Below are 23,186 nucleotides of genomic sequence, written 5' to 3' on the forward strand. Positions count from 1 at the left end.
TTTACCTCTGTCCCCAACCGGACGTGCTGAGAGGCGTGTTGCAACCATACTGTCTTTAGTTCCACACTTCTGGCAAACGCCCTGCCCAATGGTATCACTCTCCCTGCAAAATTGAGGTTACCTGCCAATGACTGTAGCCCCTGCAAGGTCGCCTTGCTTTTCCCCAGTAAGTCTCGTATCAAGACCTGTAGCTTCTGAACCTTGTCCTGCGGGAGCCTACACTCGCCTTTTACTGAATCAATCTCAATCCCCAGGAATGTCAATGTCGTGGTTGGACCCATGGTCTGCCCTGGCGCCAAAGGCACCACCAACTGTTCCATTCGCCCCTGAAATTCCTCCATCAGGGCCCTGCATTCCTCTGTCCCCTTTCTCCCAATGAAGAGGAAATCATCCAGGTAATACAAAATTCCCCCCTCCTTCTTCTTCTGCCTCACTGTAAATTCCAAGAAGGAGCTGAAGGCCTCGAAATATGCGCATGAGATAGCGCAACCCATTGGCAAGCACCGGTCGTAGTAGTAGTTGTTACCCACTTTGAAACCCAGCAAGTGGTAACTGTCTTTGTGGATTGGTAACAATCGGAAAGCTGACTCTATGTCTGCTTTCCCTAACAGAGCCCCTTCCCCTGCTGCTTTCACCATTTGTACCACATCCTCCAGGGAGGCGTACTGTACCCTGCACCACTCCTCAGGTATGCCATCATTCACTGACTGCCCTTCGGGGAAGGATAGGTGGTGGATCAGGCGGAACTGGCCTTCTTCCTTCTTCGGTACCAACCCTAGTGGGGACACCACCAGATTGTCCATGGGTGGAGCCGGGAATGGGCCTGCCACTCTCCCTAGTTTCACCTCCTTTTCCACCTTCCTCTCTACCACCTCAGGTTTCTCCAATGCCGACCGTAAGTTGGCCGCCTCCTTCCCCCCCTGGCTACCCGCCCCCGGGATCTGAAAACCCCACCTGAACCCTTGCCACAACAACTTAGCATCCACCTTGTTGTGATATATATTCAGAAAGGGAGTCATGGCAAGGAGGCTAACTGGCGTGGGTAATTTCCCTTTAATCACACATTTGTCATTCACAGTTTTCCCCACATTGCATTGTTTCGTCGGCATATTAATCAACATTTGCTTTTTCTTTAGGTTTGCTACTGTCCCTGAGCCTGGCTTCGCCTGGGGTGGCTCTGCGGGGACCGGTGCTGCCACCACTTTGATGCGTGTATCTGCATGTCTTCCCATATGAACAGTACCCCTCTGCAAACCTCCAGCAGTTCTCTTACTCCCCCTGGTGGGCTGCTGCCCGGTACACCCAGGAGGAGGGCCCGCGAAAGGACCCCTTCCCCCGCTGCGTGTACCCCCCTCTGCCTCTCCCTGTCGGGGACCTCTCCCCTTGCGGCTTGTCCTCTGGCTCCCTGCAGGGTACCACTTTGTCCATGTATCCCCGACATCCATCTCGTCGCATGACATTGCTGGCCATATTTGCATTTTAAGCCTGAAACCCCGGTCATACTCCAGCCACCCCTCGCCGCCATATTTCTGATACAAGTCATGCACATACTGCTCATAGGCTATCATTGCTAGCGCATCATGTGGATACCTTTCCAACATCACTGACATGTACATCCTATAAGCCTTGAGCCAATTGTTAATGGAGTGCTCCACCTTGGTGCTCTCTCTGTCCCTTTTTTCCTTCTCCTTCTTGAACAGCTCTTTCAGCCCACCCCCCATGGGCACAATTCCTAATAAGTCGAAGATGTCAATTAATTCTTTCCTCCACAACCTCTCCTTGACTGCCCATGGGATATGCCACACCAAAGAATTCACTGTCGCCCGTATTGGCGCAAACCCTGGCATTGGTCTCCCATACTGGGTTGTCTGACCCCACACTCCTCCTGCTTCATCGCTGGTCGGGCCTGTTGTCGGAAGCTGCGCTGCGCTCTGCACCCCTGGCGAGACTGCCCCCGGCCCCAGCCCCCATCCCCTCTGGCCCACTTGCGCACCTATTGGGACCACTGGTACCGGTGGTTGTGCCAACCCCGTGGTGACAGGAGCCCCCAGTCCTTGACTCCACCATTCCTGACCCCCTGGCGTCCCAGCTGTGGCACCCATCTGTGCCTGCTGACCGCCCCCCACAGGTGGATCCACGCTAGGCAGACCAACTGATAGAAATCCCCCGGGTGGGATCCCGCTTATCTGTGGCAACTGACTTCTTCCCCCTAGTTGAGACCATACCTGACTCCTACTTCCGCACCATGGCCCCCCTAAGCCTTGGGCTGTCCCGGGCTGAGTCCCTGCTCCCATGCTACTCACCATCCCTTCCATCATACTAGCATTAGCAACATTTGGCACTTGCCCATTTTTCCCCCACGCTTGCATGCATTCCATCACCATACCTTTCACCATCTCCAGGGACGTGGTTCCTTCCCCAGCGACTTCCACCGTTCTGGTCACAGGAGTGCTGGGTGGGTTCACATGGTTCCCTGGAGCCTCAGCAGGTGTAGGAGCCGTTAAGGCCACATCCTCCTGCGCCCTCCTCTTCTGTCGAGGCCTCTTGATGCCGTTGGCCTGTTCCTGACTCGCTTTGGCCTTCGCCGTCAGTGTCCTCTTTCTTTTTGTCGGCTGCACCTCCTCCTCCTCATCCTCTTCTATGCCGTGGATTTCCACTTCCACCACCGTTGATTCATTGGTGCTGTCCTGAAACAAAAGTGGTGAGCTTTCCACCATCTGGCTGTGACTTCTCCTCTCCTGGCCTGGTTGGGCCACCATTGATGTCATCCAGTCTAGCCCGTGGGTAGCCGCTGCCACCCTGGCCATCTCTAGGAAGGCCGCCAGATCCATTGCTTTGTGGGCCCTGCCCTTTCCTGGTCTCTGCAGCTTGCCGCGGACCTTCTGTGTCCTCTTGCACTGGCCGCCTACGCTTCCGGCAGGCCGTAGCCGCGTCGTACCTGGTGTGCTGCGGTGACGGCTGTGTGCGCCGGCGTCGCCGGGGACAGACCCAGCCCACACACCGCTGCCCGCTTGAACCGGCAGTGTCCTCCGGCGGGTGTGCGTCCCCGACCGCGTGTCAGGGCTTTCAGGGAACAGGTAATTCCACCCGCCGCTGCCCGGTAGCAACCTCTGTGTCCCTCAGCGGGGCCCCGGCTCACACAAGCGCGCCGGTGTCCGAGTCTGCCTGCTCACCTCCGCTTTCGCCGGTCTTGCTCCTCTGTGCTGGACCGCAGCTGCCGCCCGCCCTGCTGCTCCTGCACCCACCGGCGCTCCTTTTGGCGGCTTCCTGGTCTCCGCCTCCGGCCCCTTCCTTCTTCCTGCTTCTGCTTCCTCCCTCAGCTGGGCACGCTCCGAGTCGCCGTTCCGGTCCTTCCTGACTCGTCGCCGCTCGAGAGGCTTCACGTCGGGTGGGGAATGGGAAGTACTCCCGGACAGTACTTCGTCCCACCAGACGACTTCTGCGCGAACCTCCAACGAAATCTTCCGCAACCCAACGAACCACCACGAAAACCAAAACGAAATCCTTCTGATACGGCGAGTCAGCAGGGTCACACTGCAGGAGTGAGATGTCTCTGCAGACCAGCCCTGCTGCTTATAAGGCGCTCGCCCCGCCCACTTCCTTTGTCAGCCCTTCGCAGGCTTTTGGGTTGTTTTGGCGCCCTGGCGCCGTTCCGCCTCCTGCCCTCCCTTCCCCAGGGGGAGGGTCACAGGTTGTAGGCGACATGACCCCGCAGTGGTTACAATGCTGCCTCCTCCATTTTGTTTTTGGGTCTTTTCGTTGTCAGCGACAAAAAGTCCTGCCCGCTTCAACTGCGAGACCCGAGTTGCTACTGGCATACAGGACCCGTGTCTTAAAAACATTGAGTACTTCCTCACATTCCCACCAAATATTCCGTGCTACCACACTGAGCTCCTCACAGCAGGGTGCACCATGTTTAACATAACAAAAAACATCACTACAAGTGGCGCTTGCTGCGAAGGGGGTGCGTCTGGATAAATGTAATTCAAATAAACATATTTGCCCAAAACAACATACCTGGCACATATTTTTCTATTCATTTCCAGTAACGAGCTCATTTAGAAATTGCCTCATTTCCTGCACGTTATGCAAACAATTCAGAAACAGGAGACTTCCAGCCCCCAAGTGAGTGACATTTCCTTCAAACTGTTTGGAAACACAAGGATACCTGAATGGATAGATACGGCTGGAGAAAATAAACTGAAAGCAAAAAGTAAGACACCCCCTAGAGGCCACTCCAAGCCACTTCGACACATCTCTGTGCATGATTCTGTAATAGACAAATTAGAAATTAACAAATCAGAAGATAACAACCAAAGTGCCACTAAATGGGCAACAGACGTTTTCCATATTTAGTTGGCCGGAAAAACAATGCCTACAGGGCTTGAATATCGACCTGCTAGCGCTCTTAATAGCAATCTACGGTGCCTTTGTGCGTATGTGAGCACATCCCCTGGCAGTGTACATCAACCTGCTAGACTGATTTGATTATGCACAGGGCTAAATGGACGCCTCAACATCCCTCCATTCTAACCTTCCATTCTTTCACAATTTTAACCGTATGAGAGGCCAGTAATTCCAGAGTGCCAATAATGTATTCGTCTCAATGATAAAAAAAAAAAAAGAAATACTGGCATCAAGGCAAAGACTTTTTAACTCACAAACCACATTTACAGCTATGTGAACTCCAAAAAATGACCTCTGGCATTTTACAAACAAGTGACCCAATCTCCTTGCAGCTCAAGGTATGGTACAATATACAGCGACATTCCGCACCACGAGGCTGATACCATACATGCCAACCATCCCGATTTTTTCACGTTCTCCCTCCTAAAATAATTCCAGCGCCAATACATTCCTATGGGGTGAACTACGTCTCCCGATTTTCTCTCCAAAAAATCCCTCCTAGTTGCGTTTGAATGTTGGCATGTATGTGATACTGTCAATGCTCACTACCTGCTGATGTCTTTACAATAAGCTCAGATGGAAATGTCTCCCATTATGCCACAATGACTCTAATGATGCCACCAAAAATCCCCTTCAGCTCACTGGAAAAAACGTACTGGGAGCAATGTGCCAGCAGCCCGGCGATGAAATGTACCCTGTCCAATCTCTTGAACTGTACATCAGCAAAATACCACAGGTGGTACCACGTTTCTGTCTACTCTAAAACAATGGTTCCATGTGATTATATCCCCGCAAAAATGTCGCCATACAAGAATGGCTCCTTTTTTTTGCGATGACATTACGATATGGAATCCGCGGGGGACACCCCGCAACTCCCACATTTGTTTAAAGGAAGCGGGGGACACCCCCGCAACCCCTGCTCCCATTTACCCCATATATTATCCCCATAAATAATGTTGCCTATGCTGTTTCCCGGCGACTATATGTATGGTGACATTGTTTATGGGGATAACGTTACTTGATACCAAAACAATGACAGCTGAAGAAGCATAGTTTGACAAAATCTGGTACACCAACCGACCGCTGGGCAAAAACACAGTACGTAATATGGTGCCCACAATCAGCAAAAAAACGAAACTCTCCAAAATATACGTCAGCCACTGACTGCGTGGAACTGCAACCCAGAAACTAGCCGACACGGGCTAGAGACCCATGAAATAATTATCTTACCCGGGCACAGGGATGAATTCTTTGCCCGAAGCGACAGAGCACCCCAGAGCGATAAAAAAAAAATCAATGGTCCACCCTCTTGCGCAGTGCTGGAAATACAAACATAAAAAGTCACATGAGAATATACAACCAAAATCACAGAAGGATGACAAACAGCCAATCGCCATTTCCAATATGGTAACCCCAATCCACTCATCCTCTTCTTGCCTGGACAATTTCAGAACTGCACTCCCAGTTTCCAAGGCTATGTGCAGCTTAACCTGAAATAATTATCTTTCTTTTCTTTTTGTCCTCTACCTTCACTACATTGTTTGTTCATTAAATCAATTAAAGGTTATCGGAAAAACATTTACTATTGTTTCTCTGTTTTATAATATATGTAAACTACAGGACATAATAGCTTCTAAGACTGTGGGCTGGGGCCGTACCGGGAGTTATGGGACCGTGAACCTTGCTAAGAAGCCCATGCTGCTCCCCGCCCTTAACTCAGGCTTCGGGGCCCATAACTCCGGGTACAGTCCTCGGGCCACGTCTATAAAGTGTATTTATGCCTTATGATGTGATATAGCGCTAAGTGATGCTATGTCAGGTGACACCATGCCATGGCACAAATTCAGGGCCCGCAGTTTCTATTCAGTTGCCCGGGACCTCCGTTCTAACTGCCCACTGACACCTCACAGGCACTCCAACTGCACTGTCCCTCCATCTTACATGAGATTATGATAAAATGTAGATTGACACAAACCATGAACCAGCAATTTATAAAGCCAACCACATCACAACCTCAACATCAAGTTGCTAGCAGGTCGCATTAAAATGTGCCCCATACCAATAGTTTTTCCCTGTCCCCACAGTTTCTGACCGTAGCCCCTTTTCTACGAGAGGTGAGCGTGCACAACCTAACTTTTCAATTCCTTAATTCTCTGTGATAATTACTTGATAATTCTGCTTGGGGTGCAAACCCACTGGTAAGGTGCCTCCTTGAAATGGCACTATAAAGACAAAAACGAGACCATGGCCGTGATGCCAGCGGTGTGGGCTGCACTCCCAGGTACCACTATATGTTATATTCAAATGACATGTAGTTCCAGTAGTAGTATCCAAAAAAGAAAGATAAAGATAGTATTTCTTCTTTAAACTTGTTTTTTATATATATATTTTTATAATCCAATATTCCCAGATGCATCAGAGGTATGGCCTATGCATTTTCGGACTCACACGCACGTCCTTTGTCACAGCCAGAAATTGGTATTAACTCATATACCAACTAGATATAGCATTTTCAAAAAGCAACGGTCCCAGAGCAATGCCAATTCAATTACATCAAGTGTTACAGCAGACAAAAGTTTTCTCCTCTGTGCTTTCGTTCATTCCACACTATATTTACAAATCTTGTTCTTATTTTTTGCGGAAGGGCCTTACATAGGTGCTGGAGGTTGTATCCCCTCCACTTTCCTTGATACATTGCTTTTATACTAACTTGACCTCAAGTTGAGGCTTTCAACACTTCCGTTATTATGCAAACACAATGAATACTTTCAACTCAGATTTATTAAATTCACAAATACCGGTTCTCAACACTTCTTCTTGAGCCTCTCTGGCTCCAAAACAATGGATTACAGGAAGCAGAACCCCTGTACCGGAGCACGGAAATAGGAATCAATGGTCATCCCCTGAATATCCCCTGCCCAACAAGGACAGCATTCTCTAACCACCAATCAGAACACAATTGTAGTTGCTTGTGTCCCTGAAAAGAAATGCAGCATTTGAAGATGTGTTTTGCAGCCAGCTTACAATCTTATATTTGTGTGAAATCCTGATCAGGCACCAGTCATTTTTTTATTTGTGTCAGCTCTTGTTGGCAATACGCCTGCACAAAAACTGCATTTCACAGCAGCAGCCTCAAAGAAGAAAAGGAAGGGGAAATGACCATTGTCCATTCACGGGCTGAGAGAGCCATCTCCAAATTATAATTACACAACTGACCAATGCTTCATACAAGCAGGGTTGGGCGGCATCCCTCCCCTATCATAGAGCTTTTGACATAAGAAATGTTTGTTGCCGAAATGCCCTTGCATTAAAACATGGATATAAGAAAGTCAGTATTCAAGAGACAATCGGGCGTGTCAGGTTCGGGGCATAGCGCTTGCGTTTTTGTGAAAGGCATGGCAACATCAACTGTTTACAATCACTGAACTGCCTGCAGCCTGCCTATTGCAGCAGTGAGTGGGAGAGGAGAATGCGGACTGGTGGGTGACCCTGCAGTCACCTCCCCACAGGTGGTCGGCCAAACATCTCTTTTCCTGTTCAACAGGTCAGGAGAACATGATGGCTTCCACAATGAGCAAACAAAAGTGATGTTTAAGTACACGTTTGTGGTCTTTGTTCCCAAAGAGTGGGGGTTGGGCTGGGCACCTTTGTGCCTCTGAAGTGGGCTCCATGTGGCTCATAAAAGGGTCCTGTGTATGGTCAACATTTGATGATAAGCTTCAAACAGGAGCCAGTCTGGGGTCACTAATCATCCCCAGCCCCCACCAGGTTCAAATGCAGAGTGCGCACATGGCACGGTGCTAGTGAGGACATTGCTACTGCCACACTGGCATTTTCCTTTGTTCAGCAGTGAGTGGATATCGCTATGCCAGTGATGCTGGGGGCAGCCACGTAAACCTTAACTAGGTAAGGGGATTTATGACACCCACAGCCTATGGGAGCAAGGGCATTATTTCTTAAGTAGAGAAGGCGCTGTTATTAGTATTTTAAACTGTGTAGTCTAAATGGGAGCAGACAGAAGCACTGATTCTGATGTGGATACTGTCCTGCTTCTGCCGGGTCACGGTGTGAGCTGCTCATGACGGCGATGGTGGCAAGGCTGTGCTTCGGGAGCAGACAGACCTGTGACTGCAGACAGCCCAGGGCAGGGGCGGGTTCCCCGGAGATGCTCTTGCAGTCACATACAGTGTTGTGTACTCGATTTTCATTAATAGAGAACCCCGGCTTCTCCCTAGGGGATGAGAAATGCTCAACCTGGCACCGGAGGGTTCCTCAGCCAACACACTGAGTGCAGGACCTGAGCCTGCACTCCCCTCTTCACCAGCGCTGGAAATTAATGTGTCTCTCTATTTAGGTTTCTCTTGCTACTCGTGGACTCTCGGGATATGAATGAATGAGGGCTCCTTCTTATCTTATAAAGCCATTTCCTTTTGCGCACACAGTAAAAGCCATTATGTATTAATTTTATTTTATTTTCGGAAAAGATATTCTTGCACTTATATTATTGCACCGGGTCCTGTCCTTTAATAAATGATAGTCTGTCGAATCTTCGTGCTGGTTACCTATTTCACGAGAACCTCCCATATAAGCTGCAGTGCAACTAACCCACATGTTGTTTGCACGTTGGGAAATGCTTTTCACACAATCCAGAAGGGTGTGTGTGTTAACGTCTCCCTCATGGTCAAAGAACAACTGTCACTAGGGGTGTAACTTCGGCTTCGAGTAAGGATTCCAGTAAGTATTCAGCCAAAACCGAATAGTGGATTTTCAGCCGAATTTCGGCTAAATACTTACTCAAAGCCAAAGTTCGGTACACCCCTAGTAACACACAACACTTATACACGGCGCAGCAAATACTGCAGATGCAGAACAGCACACAACCAAAAGACGGGAAAGTGGCACGCACAGACTCCATGACAATGACTTCAATTAGGAAACTGGGGGGGGTCACTGTAGTGGGGGCAACTCATTCCTAGGGAACAAAATGTCATTATACCCTCAATAGGACAGCCTACAGATGGACTTGATGTGTTCTATCCTATTGATTACACCCAGCTCTGTGCAGTAACCACGTATAGGAGTGATGATAGGTGACAAGACTTTTTCCTTTCTTGTAGACACTAAATCCTGCAACTAAATCCTGCATCCGGAAAGGGGAATATAGTATATCAGGTGATGCCATGAATGCTGAAAGATTCTCTGGGACAACAGAAGTGGTCCCTTTAACAGAAGATATTGCACTTTCTATAAGGGAGCACAGTCTATCTTTGCCCCTACTCTATTCTCGACACACACCAGTAAATATACTGGGGAGAGACATCATGAGCAGACTTACCATGACCATTTCATTCAATGACAAGGGGATAGCGTACTCCACACCAGGGATACACCTTCTGAATGTGAGGAAAATCATTCAAGCTTATTGTGGACAAAAGGTACAGAGCGGGTGCCAGTAGACAAGCAGTTGTTTCAGTATGGAACAGAAATAAAAATAGCATAGCTCCAAGGGATACGGGGGAAAATGTGGCTCCTTCCAAACGAGTACTTATTCAGGCCAGGGATACCATTAGATGAGAAGGAAGGAACTATAGTGCCATTAGAATTAGAGGCAGTGATCATGGGGAATGACTGGATGGCAGTGCACGGGACAGATGACACAGGTTGACCACGGCGAGCAGTGATCACCATAGCTGAAGGGTACAGATTGACTACAGTCACAGATGAAGAACTATTCAAAGACTATATATCAGACCACGAGATGGTGTTCGAAATGAGCCTCACATTTTGGGTAAGGATACATTACAGAGAGGTACCACAGAGAACTATGGTGCTGAAAGCGCTGCAGCCCTTTCTCGAGGAGGATTTGGCAAAGGTTCCCAGCATCCTATGAACCACAAGTCCCTATGAATTAAACAATACCAACTTTCAAGAGAGACAGACGAGGGCATCTATGAGACCATTGCAGAACTAGTGAAGCAGGGCATTCTAGTGCCATCAGAATCACCCTGTGCTAAAGGCGGCAGGGGGGTCATGGCATTTTATCCAGGACTTGCGCCCTCTTAACCATATTGTAGCCAGCCTTGAAACACTTGTGTATAGGCGTGTTACAAATGGCATACCATATCATATCATAGCCTGGGTAGTTCACTTGACACTGGCTGTGGGGCTGGTGTGTATTTCTTTTCTTACTTAGTTCTGCCCAGGATTGGGCTTGCGGCGCACGCGACTGGTGCATTTGTGATGGCCGGGCACCGCCCAGGGAGGGGAACAAACCGCACATGCCCTGCAGCCTTGGCTGCTGACTGTGTTGCCTGACATCACATGATGATGTACACATTACGCAGGTGCAGAGGTGAGCAGCGTGCACAGGCTGGTGCGGCGCAGGCAGCCAATTTATTTTCAGGTGAGGTGCGAGCAAATCAGTGCGATTGCTAAATATATCATATATGATACATTTAGCAATTGCATTTTTTTTTTTGGCTAAAATTAATTCAGAGGCTCTGCCAGATCGGCTGCCTCTGAGTCTTGATAGTGTTGTAATACCCCAGTGTCGCAGCCACCCCCATCTCATTTCTATATCTCAAAAGGCAGCAGCAGCTTCCCTGAGTCGCTTGCATTGTGTGCGCGCTCTGGCATCCATGCATGTTCTTTATGTGCTGTGTTTACGCTGTCCTGTCGATTCTGAGGAAATTTGACAGGGGATCCGTGACCATGGCCTGTGTCTTCTTCAAAGAGGGCTCAGGGGCTACCATACGGTGCAGCATGAGCATCGTTCGTGCTCATAGCTCAAGACGTCACACCGGGAGCTGAGCCGGGTCACTTCGGTACCTGTGATGTCAACAGCGCAGTGTGGACTCCACATTCGGCTTCACACAGCATGTAATGTCCACCCCTCGAAGCAGGCCTCCTTTGGTATTGTGGGGAAGTCGCCTTTGCTGCAGAAGCACCAGGCACAGCCATTCTTTTTTTGATTCTCACATATGAAACGGAGCTGGAATGATAAAAATAGCCTTTGTCGTGATAGGCCATTTAAGGCATGCTACTACACCTGATCTTACGGACCCCATGCGGATAGGGGGCTAAGCCCAGGTAGCTTATCAATGAATGTCTAGATGCCCAATGCATCTGAGACCAGTGAGTTCCACGTGCCCACAGCCAGTGCCTGCATGTGACCCTTGCTTTCTGCTCTTGTATAGCTTTGTAAATTGGGGCCCATGTGTTCTATGGCAAGCAGTGTGCTTAGGTGTGTATTTTTAGTGGAGGGCTGCATTGAAACCCTGCCATAGATCATTGTGTGGAATCTAGCTGTTGAGGCTATGATTTCCGGATGTCCCAATTATGTATGAGATCAGCCGATGAGTGTGGAAACGTGGATGCGTGTGACTCAGCTCCTTAGTGCGTGGTCGTATGAATGGGGGAAACGATGAGTGCGATTGTTTGATGACCACTGTTGGATAACTAAATGTTGTTTAGGTGTTTAGAGTGACATATGTCTGCAAATTGCTGTATCAGTGTGATTTTGGGATGGCTGGATGGTTAGATGACTGCGAGTGTGTGGATGGATAGATGTGATTGTGGGCGATGTTGGATTGGGTAAATAGTATTGATGGAGGTGTGCAGTAGACGAGTGCATTCAGATAAATATATGGGATTTATTAGGTGAGTGGTTTATTCAATGGATGGGTGCCATTGGATGACTCTAGAATCTCTTAGTGAAAACAGGCTACACTGTTCTGGGAATCACACTCGTAAGTGTCATATATATATATATATATATATATGTGTGTTATCTCTTATAAACATGTAAAAGTCAGGCTTGGTGTTTGCAATCCTTCAAAAATCTATGAATTTCTAATATTTGCACTCCTCCAGTTACAGTAGCAATCCAATAGTCTCCAAGGTCTTTTAAACTTGACAAAATGTGCAGACTCACTAGTGAAACTTTCCATGGAGGAGTGAGGTATTTTCTGAACTCCTCTCCTGAGTCAAAAAAAGAAATGGTCTAAATTGCTGAGTTTAGAACAAGGTGACCAGTGAGCCACTCCCAGCCTCCCCTCCTCACCACAATGTGTGACCCTGTGCTTCTGTTCCTATACCTGATAACACTGGAAGCACTATTATAGAGTCTGATACCAGCATCTAGCACAATATAAAATGGTATCGTGCACATCAGTTTGTCTTCCCTCGCTAGACATGATAGCACTTTCATTACAGAATACATGGCGTGCAGCGCAGTATGGGTCAAGCGTTTAAGGACACCAGACCAAAATACATGTCTCCGTTACAAGTTGGTGAGCTTAATAAAAAATCTGATTCTTCCATTTCCTTTCAGTAACACATACAAAACTGGTTGTGATAGTTGCAACACAGATGCACTACATGCCTGCAAAAGAACAAAGGTGCAAACATGTCAGCCTCTTCGTAACCCTGTTCAGCACCTCACCACAAATGTTTCGTAGGACATTATAATTTCTATGTTGGAGGCCAGAGGAGACCTGTATAGGCATGTGTTAGACATAAAATGTTTCTCATTCACATTGGCAGAATGCAGGGCATCAGGACTGCAGGGAAGAGCAGGAGTCATGGGTGTGGGAACAGCTTCTTGTAAACAGGTCTGCTATTGGGTGGTAGCACCTAGACACACTGCTAAGTTCAAGAGATAGTATCATTATATGCTTTAAATGCACTAATTTTGAATAATTTTAATCAACATTTTCTTGGGGGGATTCGCCCAATCCCCTCATAAATGGGTTGGGCTCACGTGCTGTGCCTTATTCTTTGGTGAAATATGGGGCCACTTTGAATAGAAATTCCACGGCCACTTTTAGTTCCCAGTCCAGCCATGTCAGACGGAGTAGTTATAACTGCTGTACTGATACAAAAGACAAGCCAAGGGCACAAGTCACTAGCCTGTTACAGTGAGAAATTAGACCCAGTAATGAGAGGACACTATCCATGCAAACAGGCATTGGCTGCAGCCGCATTCACAGTCGACAAATCAGCGAGTATTAACATGGGATGCAGCACCACTCTTTACGGGCAGCATGCTCTCTTTGCAACACTGGAAAGACCGAAGAGCACACTGACAACACAGAGGGCTCTGGAGTACGAGGTGTTGCTATCCAACCCAGCTCTCAAGAGTGAGATGCAGTCTTGTCAACCCGGCAACCTTTCTCACTGACATTTTACAGAAGGGGGTCTATGCACACGAATGCACAGCAAACCTAAAAGAATTCAATGAAACTTGCAAGGTACAGGAGGAAGCACTTGAGGGGTGAGACGTGTTCTATATTGACAGGTCTTCAACAATTGACCAAACGACTGGGGAAAGATATACTTAGATAGCAGTCGTGAGAGTGAGGGAGGATGGGACAAGCAAGGTAATGATAAGTGCACGCCTGCCGTCACATTACTTAGCACAAGCAGCAGAGTTAGTGGCCTTAATATTGGCATTGGAGCACAGCAGGGAGAAGCAAGTGATAATTTACTCTGATTCAACCTAACTGACATCAACAGTGCATTCTGGGCTGTCACGCTTGATGAGGAAGGTCTTCAGGCATGTTGATGGGTCACTGATGCAGCACACACTCCTATTGGGAAGATTGGAAGCGATCATAGATCTCCCAGAATGGATAGCAATAGTGAAATGCCAACCATACACAAAAGAGGAAATTCCTATCTCCAGGGGTAACGAAGGAGCAGACGTGGACAAAATGTGCCTCCTACTTTGGAGACATTTTATAAATTGAGGCTTTGTCCCACGTGCGTGTTTATGCAAGAACTATGATACTAAAAGAGAGATAAACCATATTACCAGTGACACAGATTACAAGAGCTGCAGAGAGCTGCGCCCAGGGAGGAAAAGGAACTATGGCTAAGGAGGGGATGCACAGTGTCTCCAACAGACACCCTATGGCTGCAAAGCAACACAGGGAAGGGGGTAATGCTGCTTGCATTATTGCACACAGCACTGACACAACTACACTATCCAACCCATACAGGGAAGGAGGTGGTTGCTGCTCATTTTGGAAAAACACGGTTCTGTCCTAACCTGGCTGAACATGTGGCCGAATTCATGATTATTTATTTAGTGTGTAAACAATATACTGCAGGTCATACATTAGGGTAGTGAGAGGAGCCATACCTTGACCAGTGGGTCCATTACAACACCTGCACGATGTGCCAACATGATCCAAGTCTGCCAAGGGTACCGTTACATGATAGTGGTCATGTGTCAATTTTGCTGTTGGATCGAGGCCGGTCCTTGTTCCCATCTTGATGCCCATAGAGCGGCGAAATTCTTGGTCCAGGAGATATTCCCATGATGTGCCGTGTGTGAGGTCCTGCAGTCTGACAATGGCCCTCACTTCACCAATGAGATGTTCAAGCATATTACAACCTTGCTCGGAATCCAACACAAATTCTCCTGTAGCCTATCACCCACAACGAATGGGGTGTGTTAACGTCTGAAAAGCTAGCTTAAAGAAGCTATAGCCAAAACTAAAAAGACTTTGAACAGGGCTTTCTTTTTTTGGTGAATATCTCTTGTTACTAGTGTTACCACTATATCCCCTACTAACATTACCCCGACCTCAGCAGGTGGAACAACCATGTCAGGTGGACAGGGGAGCAATGTAAGCACAGTAAGGTGCGGTAAGCACAGCGCTGATACAGACATGGGAGGGGTGGGCACCGACACTGCTAGAGTGTCTAACAACACGTGGTACAAGCACATGACCAAAGTAGGTAATGAAACCACTTGGGAGAGCTGCTATGTCTGCACATTAATCCCATATGACATGAGTGCCTCCAGAACATTTATAGCAACTGAAATGCCAGCAGCAAGAGCACAATGCTGTATGTATCGATCCATGGTTATAACCCGAGGAAGATTCCAAAGGAAAACAGCAACATTGAGATGGATGTCAAAGGCAGCGTTGCCCTATGAAGACAGTTTTATAAAGACTCTTGACATGATGAACAGTTACTGGCAATTAGACCAAGGAATACAATACATAAATGATGGCCCACAGAAAGGAGAGACAAAAACAATCACACTGAAGGAATTACCCTGCCAAAAGAGAGGGGTTAAGGAAATAGGAGGAGAACCAGGATGTTGTGAAATATCATCAATGCTTGTGTATGGCCAAGTATACACAGCAGAAGGATGGAAAGAGAGAGTAGTGGGAAGCAAAGCACACACCCTAGTACAAGCACTGGTAATCACAGAGAAGGGAACAAACTACAAGTGCCTGCAAGAATGGGATGTGAGCACCAAGTTGCTCACCTGGGTTGACAATGAACCTGTACCAATGCCCATAATACCACTGAAAAAGCAAGCATTTTGGTTACCAGAATGACTGTGCAGTAAAGGTTACAGAAAACACAGAGTGTAGGTACACAGAAAATCATCCAGCAATGAAGGTTGGCATGGCAGTATTAATGGATCACTATTGAGCGTGCAGATCCAAGGCATACGAGAAGTTGCCACCCAACTGGGGAGGAGTTTGATTGTTGGTGCACATCAATATGCCAGCACTGGTAGTGCCACAGAAGGATGCGAAGGTAGACAACTTCGCTGGAATGGATACCAAATAAGAGAAAGAAGGGATCAATAGAATTGGAAGAAAAGGGAAGAAAGAAATGGTCAGTAGAAGTGAGTAGAGTGAAAAGCAACAACTATTTCTCATCAGAAACAGAAGCATCACTAGACGATGTACCACCTGAGCACCGGTTGTTCAGCAGGACAGAGATGTTTTTCGCGCTAGTAGTTCCAACTGTCCAGACATATACAAACATGAAATGGTTGCAGATAACAAGATGGGAGCTGATGCAGACAATAAACTCTAGAGTAAATGGCTTTATTTCTATGAATGAAGAGCTCTGAGCAGTAAGGTTAATGGCACTCCAAGACAGATATGTCCTAGACCTTCTTACAGCAATGGAAGGAGGAGTTTGCACCAAGATCAGGAGATTCTGTTGCACGTTCGTGCCTGCAAATGACGGAGAGAATGGCTCACTGACAGAAACAGTGACAAGGTTATCGAAAATGCATGCCAAGATGGAGGAGGAAGCCAAAGAAACAGGAAAGGACCAGAGCTGGTTGTCATACATATGGTCATGGATGCCAACATGGTTAGCAGACGGACTGAAAGTATTATTAACAATAATACTAGTACTAGTAGGATTGTGTGTGGTCAAGATCTGCATTACACAATGCCGCGGAACTACTGAGAAGACAATAGGGATGAAAGTGTTAGTGGATGTGAACATAGAAGAAGAAAAGGACAAGATAGTGGAAGAAAGAAATAACTTGAGAGCAGGGATAAAAGAATGCCCACGGTTCCCAACTGAAACGATAACATTCAAGAATCCCTTCGACAACAACAGGTACTGGGGGAAAAGTGCATGGTGCAATCCGGAAGGAGACTGTAGCTATATGACCTGGAGTGACAAAGTATGGAGGTTTGGTTGACAGGTCGGCCAGAGGGCAGGGGGACTGAAAAGAGGGTGCTGGAATGCCCCTCTTAACCCCATGAACATGACGGCCAAAGAGTCAAAAACGCACAAAGCCACTCACTATTCAGCCAGCCCCCAGGAGGACCAATGACTGATATTCTCTTAGACAGCCATTCAAACCTTATCCAATCAATGGGCCTCATTACAAGGTTGGAGGTAGCCTTGCCGGTAAAACCGGCAAGGCTACCTCCAAACTTGCAAGAAGGTCCGGCACCCACGAATGGGAAATTACTGTGGTATTCTGGCCCTGCCGGACCCGGTAATTGCCCTTTCGCGGGTGCCGTAATCGGGTGATCCCCATTCCCATTTGAGCCCCATACGGCTCAATGGGAATGGGGATGCCTGTAGCACTGGCACGGTTCATTACCATGCCGGTGCTACAGGCAAGCTGTGCTCGCGGGTGCCTTTCATTCCGCCAGGTCAGACATGGTGGAATGAAAGGCACCCGCAAGCACAACTCAGACTTTGCCTGTCCTGATACAACGGTACTGGTAAGCTTACTGGTACCCTTGTATCCGGACCGGCAAACTCGTAATGAGGCCCATTGTCTTTCTGTATACAGGTGCTTCAACATTGGTCAGGGACCCAAACGCCTTGATGAATGACGTTGACTTATGCTGAGAAACCACTGTGCTGACAACATTAGTGACTCCACTACATAGACCCGTTAGTCACGTAGTACACTCGCAGCCATGCACAAGATTACACAAACACACACGTGAACACATGAAGAACATTCTTACACAGTTCTGTAGATAGAGAACAGATACATATACATATGGTGAAAAGATTGTATTATTTTTCTCATTAGCTAAGTGCGGAAATGCTGAACGCAAGGCAACGAAGAGATGCAGAGCAGGCTTGCACATGCTTATGGCAACTAACCCTATGGAACTACAGGGTCACATAAGGAGCATGGAAGGACCAAATTCGACTAACCTACAGAAAACATAGCATGGTATAGATACGTAGAAATTATAAGTATAACGAGGATCACATAAGGCCACAAGCCGCAGGACAAGAGATGAGGGAAAGCAGAACCAGGCTGCACAGAACAGGAAGGCCAGTGCTCGCAGCCAAGGTCAGAAATAAGCAACACATTCCAAACCTAAAGTGACAGTGGGCCATTTGCAGAAAAATTGAATAAATCCTCATAAATTGAAGAGCTCAATTTCGTGTTCTTCAACCAAGTTATGCAGCTGAGCTAGACAATGGTCATTCACCTGCGGTGGGAAGACGAACTGTTCTCAGCAACACAGACAAGAAGTTACACATGACTGTGTTAACAAGGTTGCAACGCTGAGGGCACTCTCACAGGCAAAAGTGGTACTGCTAACAGATACATTGGGAACACATTGAAGAGTTGCACAGAGCGCTGAGTACATAGCTGGGTCCCAGGCCTGAGGAGACCAGTTCCAGCCAATCAGGCGACAGAAATCCAGGAGTGGATGGCAGTGGGGAAAGGTCAGTGTTAATCTAATTGCTTCAGGAAGGGGCAGGCCAGCCACCTGACATGCGAAGGCCAATCAACTAAGATCCATCGGGGCAATCTATATGGTATACCACTCCAATCACCCAACCAGAAAGAGTTAAAGGTTTGTCAGTAAAGGGCCCATGTGGTGATGCTACTTTGCAACAAAACGGCCTGACACGGGTTTGGGAGAAGTGACTCTGGAGATTTTTTAATGTCCTGTATGATCCCTGTCGGTTTTTGTAATAAACTACAGTTCTAACTTGCCCTTGGCTGAGTCCTCTGTTTGTTACTGGCAGGGGGCTGTTGGGCCCTGGGTGCTGAATGGGTAATCGTAGTAACCCCCAGACCTCTGGCATACCATACCTACCCAACAGAATCTCCTTGAAAGTGGGGCAAGGCTGGCGTCCATTGTTGAGAGATGCTGGGTGGCCTTTTTTTTGGGGGGAGCAGCCAGCCAGCATCAACACCAGTTACAAAATGTCCTATGCACTTTTGGTGACCTGCCATCTGTGGGGAGTGTTTTATGTTTTGTCCTGCAAAACTGAGTGAACCTTCTACGTAGTTCCCTTTCAGAAAAACAGGATTTTCCCATAGTTCTTCCCGGCATTCCCGCCACACTGGACACTCCCCTGTTATGGGCGTATGCGTATTTGCCTCTGTATTTGTGATTCTTGGTGTATGTTTGTGTGTCCCTCCCTAGGGGAGACGGAATGCCCGTGAATCTATGTGTGTTTTTACATGTGCATGCCTGTGAGTGTGTATTTTTGTCTTTGTTTATAGCGTGTGCGTCTATTTCTATGGGAGAAAAAGGGCTGCTTCTATTTTACCCAAGAAGAGAAAGCTGAGAACCTGCAAGGAATACATCAAACTGCAGTGCACACTCACGTCTGGCCTCCTCCTTCAACAAAAAAACCGCCCCTCAATCCCCCCACAGTGACGCACACATGTCTTCCAAAAAATGCCTCCACGTTTTCCAAAAATACCTTTCTGAGCAAAACGAAATGAGTAATTTTCGCCATCTCGATGACTACTTCGTGCGCGCGCCTCAGGCGCCTGTCAGTAGCAACAATGTACACATCTGTCAGTGGGGCCGCCTCGGCGCGTGCCAGGCCTGCTGAAACCTACCTGCGCTCATTGCTCTCGCATTATACATGTGCCCAAAGAAGTGTGTGCTTTAGCGGACGCGGCAGGGTGTGTAGCAAAGGCGCGTGGCATGTTCTGCAGACCATAGTGCATGGTGTGTCAGTTTGTGAAGCGATATAGTTTGTGGCAGTCTGTGCAGAAAGAAGCGTGTACAGCCACGTGCGTCTGTGCTTGTGCAGTAAGGTGTGTTGCTGCGGGTGCAACAGTGTGCGCAGCTGTGTGTAGCAATGTGTGTTGGTGTGCGGCAATCTCGGCACTCGTTTATGCAACAACAGGCACAACAGCGTGTGCAGCATTCTGGGCATCAGTGGTTAGACGTCTGTCGAGCAGGAAGTGCAGATGCTTGCCACAGTGTGTCCGCGTGGGCAGCAGTCTATGCAGCCGTGCACAGCAATGTAGGCCGCTTTTTGTACAACAGTGTGGGCGCCAATTGGGTTGGGTTGAGTCAGTTACCTGTTTGACACTGACTGGTGTATTGTTCGGACTCTTCCTTAGCTTCATGGCTTTTCCAAAACATCGGCCCTACCTGGAATTCTCTGAATGGCGCTCTGTGGCCTCCATGTTTTAGGGCAATAGTCACACTGAACAAGAAACAGACGTTCTACAGTAGAGCAGAGCATGGGCAGGACAATTAATGTCTCTCTTACTAACGTCCTAAAATGAAAAGCTGCGTGGAAGCAGAAGGGCCTACCTAGGCCTGGGTAAAATTGTGAGATTCCTTTCAGCCAGCAGCATAAGCAAAATCTGTCAGATTTCGATCCGCTTCACCCTGATCCCGTTTCACTATCACCGCGTTTCGAAAAGAGCGGCAAACAAATGTCTCGTACTACTGCGCAAAAGTTAATCCAAAAGAGAAGCTGGACGTTTCTTGTGGCATTGCGTGAACCCAGCATCAATTGAAAAGAGCCGTCTGGTTTCTCGTGCAGCTGCACAAACCTAGCACTCAAAGTTTCTCGTGCTGCACGAACCTAGCATGGATCAAAAAAATGTGCAAAGTTTTGCGTGTCGCAGTGCAAAAACTAGTACCGATTGGAAAAAGACCTGTGCAGAGTATATCGTTTCGCTGCGTAAAACTAGCATGGATCGAAAAAAGAACCACACAAAGTTTCTTATGTCGCTATACGAAACTAGCATGGAGCAAAAAAAAACCAACAAAGTTTCTCGTGTCGCTGCGCGGACCTAGCACGAATCGAAAATAAGACCTGTGCAAAGTTAGAGGTCAAGGGTCGTGTGATGTCACGTCCGCTACCCCTGACATTTTGGTGAAATGACGTCCTTGAGCGGAGAGTGATTGGTTGTAGCGGGAGAAATAATCTGCAGGCTTGAAAGACCAACTGAGACGAAATATGTAGCAGAGGCACACTGCATGGCCACATCATTGCATGGCCACATCACTGCATGGCCACATCACTGCATGGCCACATCACTGCATGGCCACATCACTGCATGGCCACATCATTGCATGGCCACATCACTGCATGGCCACATCATTGCATGGCCGACGACGAGAGACTGCAGCAGAAGAGAGGATGCTGGGAAAAGTGATAGAATGCAGGCGCACAGGATGGGGTAGTTGAGATCGCCTCCTGGGGTGCATAGTCTGCATTGGGAGCCAGGCACCGTACTAACGCGAGGACAAATGAGAGACTGCAGAGGGAAGCTGGAGGCAGAACATGGGCTAGCAACTTCACTGGACATTGATAAAGTGCGGGGGGCACTTCAGGGTGAAGAGGCTGCAGGGGAAAGGGCAAAACTGATGATGGGAATATTTGAAAGCAGGGAAAGGGGCTCCTGCAAAATTTAGACTACTGTGGAAAGCTACAGAACAGGGAGCGGGTGTTTAGAGAGAAATAGAATTAATTTGGATTGCAGAGGAAGCAGAAATTGGAGGGAACGGAATCAATTGCTGCAGGGAAAGGGCATTTGGGGGCAACTGATAATGCAGGTGGGAAATTGGGACAGATTGCTTTGGAATAAATGTGGGCACTTGTATTGGTCTATGTTAAACTCTCCCACAATGTACATAGTAAACTAAGGATTTCACTAAGGGGCTGCAAGTGAAATCCTTATTTTTCAATGTAAATTGGGGAGAGTTTAATATCAGAAGCGAGGAAAGGGGAGCTTTCAAGAAATGGAGACGAACACGGGTTCTGCTTCAGATATAGTGGCAGCATCGGGAATTGACTGGATCCTGGCTCCCATCAGAGTAGGGTTCCACACAGCTGGACAGCGCTTAATGCAGACATGTTGCATCTCGTTCCGGATGAAAGAACTCGCACACGTTCTCCTACTGGAGACTGGCGCAAGAATTCCAAAACCGAAACCTGCCTCCTGAATCCCTGTCCCATGGTGCACCACCGCTTCGATAAATAACACCTGGTGGAAAGACTTAACCACGTTGGTCAGGCTATCCCGCAAGCAACCAGGCTGCGACTGTGGGTAGACAGGACGAACTTCATTAAGATGGTACAGGGGCCACATGTGAAGAAAAGGGAAAGCAACAGAGATTTAGAGCACAGCGAGAGATGGTCAAGCCACCTGAGATTTTAGAGGGCAAAGCGGGTTACCAAACGCTGCTGGTACTCCTCTCCATGGCATATGTTAAACCTCTGCACCCTGACCTCAGTCGCATTTCATACTACGCGGAAGCGGAGTTGTGGCTCTAAGGACCAGGAGCACTGAGACTGGTGCGGAAGTCGGGTGGCACTTTGTCTCCAGCCTACCAGCGCCCTTTAATATGCCTTCATCGAGAGACCCAAGGTAACCTTATTGCTGTGTCAGCTGAATAGCTACTTCGGGGCGAATAGGCATCCCATCATCAAGAAGTTGATACTAGTGGACCAATATAATTAGGAGGGGAATAAGCAGCTTCACTCTCTACCCAACACCTTGGGCGATGAAGACTATGCTTCTATATCAATGGCCCTCACTGCAGACTTCCATCCACAGGTGCATCCTGTCTTTATAACACTTGAACTGGGACAGGCCCGGCAACAAAAAGTCAAAACCCTTGGAACGTTCCTTGGGTGGGTAAGGCACCTCGCGAGCACCTGTGAGTCGAAAGAGCTCAGGACGCAGATTATTCATGGTTGCAGGTTGACCCAGCAGTGAAGACACATCTTGCGAGACAAGAAAAAGACAACGTTTCCAGAGATGGCCAGAAACCAAGAACTAGCCAATAGGAGGGCCACTGTCATTAAGGAGGCCTTTGATGGCATGGCCACTGGAAGAGCACCCGCTGTGGGGAGCCACTAATTGATGCCATTGGCTGCAGAAGGAGCAAGCATCCTCAAATGAAATGAAAACGGGCACATTTCTGCTTAACCTCGGTACAACGGCACACATCAACTGAGTGCGCCCGTGCCAATCTCCACATTCATACACTCTATCATTCTGATGCACGTATTGTGGACTCCACTAAGGATAGAAAGACCGCAAGTTGCGGCCATAGTGAAGAGAAAAGGCGCGTGCATGAACACTATGAGACAAGTCCACAAACAGGGGCTTGTCAAAATACATCACATGCATGAATGGTGCAGCATGCCCTTCAAACTGCCTCTCCTGATGGGCGCTCAACAGAAGGTGACCAGGGACAATGATTGCCACAGAAGGTCTTGGTGGGTCAATGATGAGGAACTCAATG

At 48.0% G+C, this 23,186-nt stretch overlaps 1 protein-coding gene across 1 annotated transcript in view; it reads right to left on the reverse strand.

The window, feature by feature from the left end:
- Nucleotides 1–23,186, reverse strand: part of HTR6 (5-hydroxytryptamine receptor 6) — a 306,006-nt gene that overhangs the window by 280,351 nt on the left and 2,469 nt on the right. The window lies entirely within an intron of this gene.

Source organism: Ambystoma mexicanum, chromosome 8 (assembly GCF_040938575.1).
Source record: "Ambystoma mexicanum isolate Mex_15411 chromosome 8, UKY_AmexF1_1, whole genome shotgun sequence".
NCBI lineage: Eukaryota > Metazoa > Chordata > Amphibia > Caudata > Ambystomatidae > Ambystoma > Ambystoma mexicanum.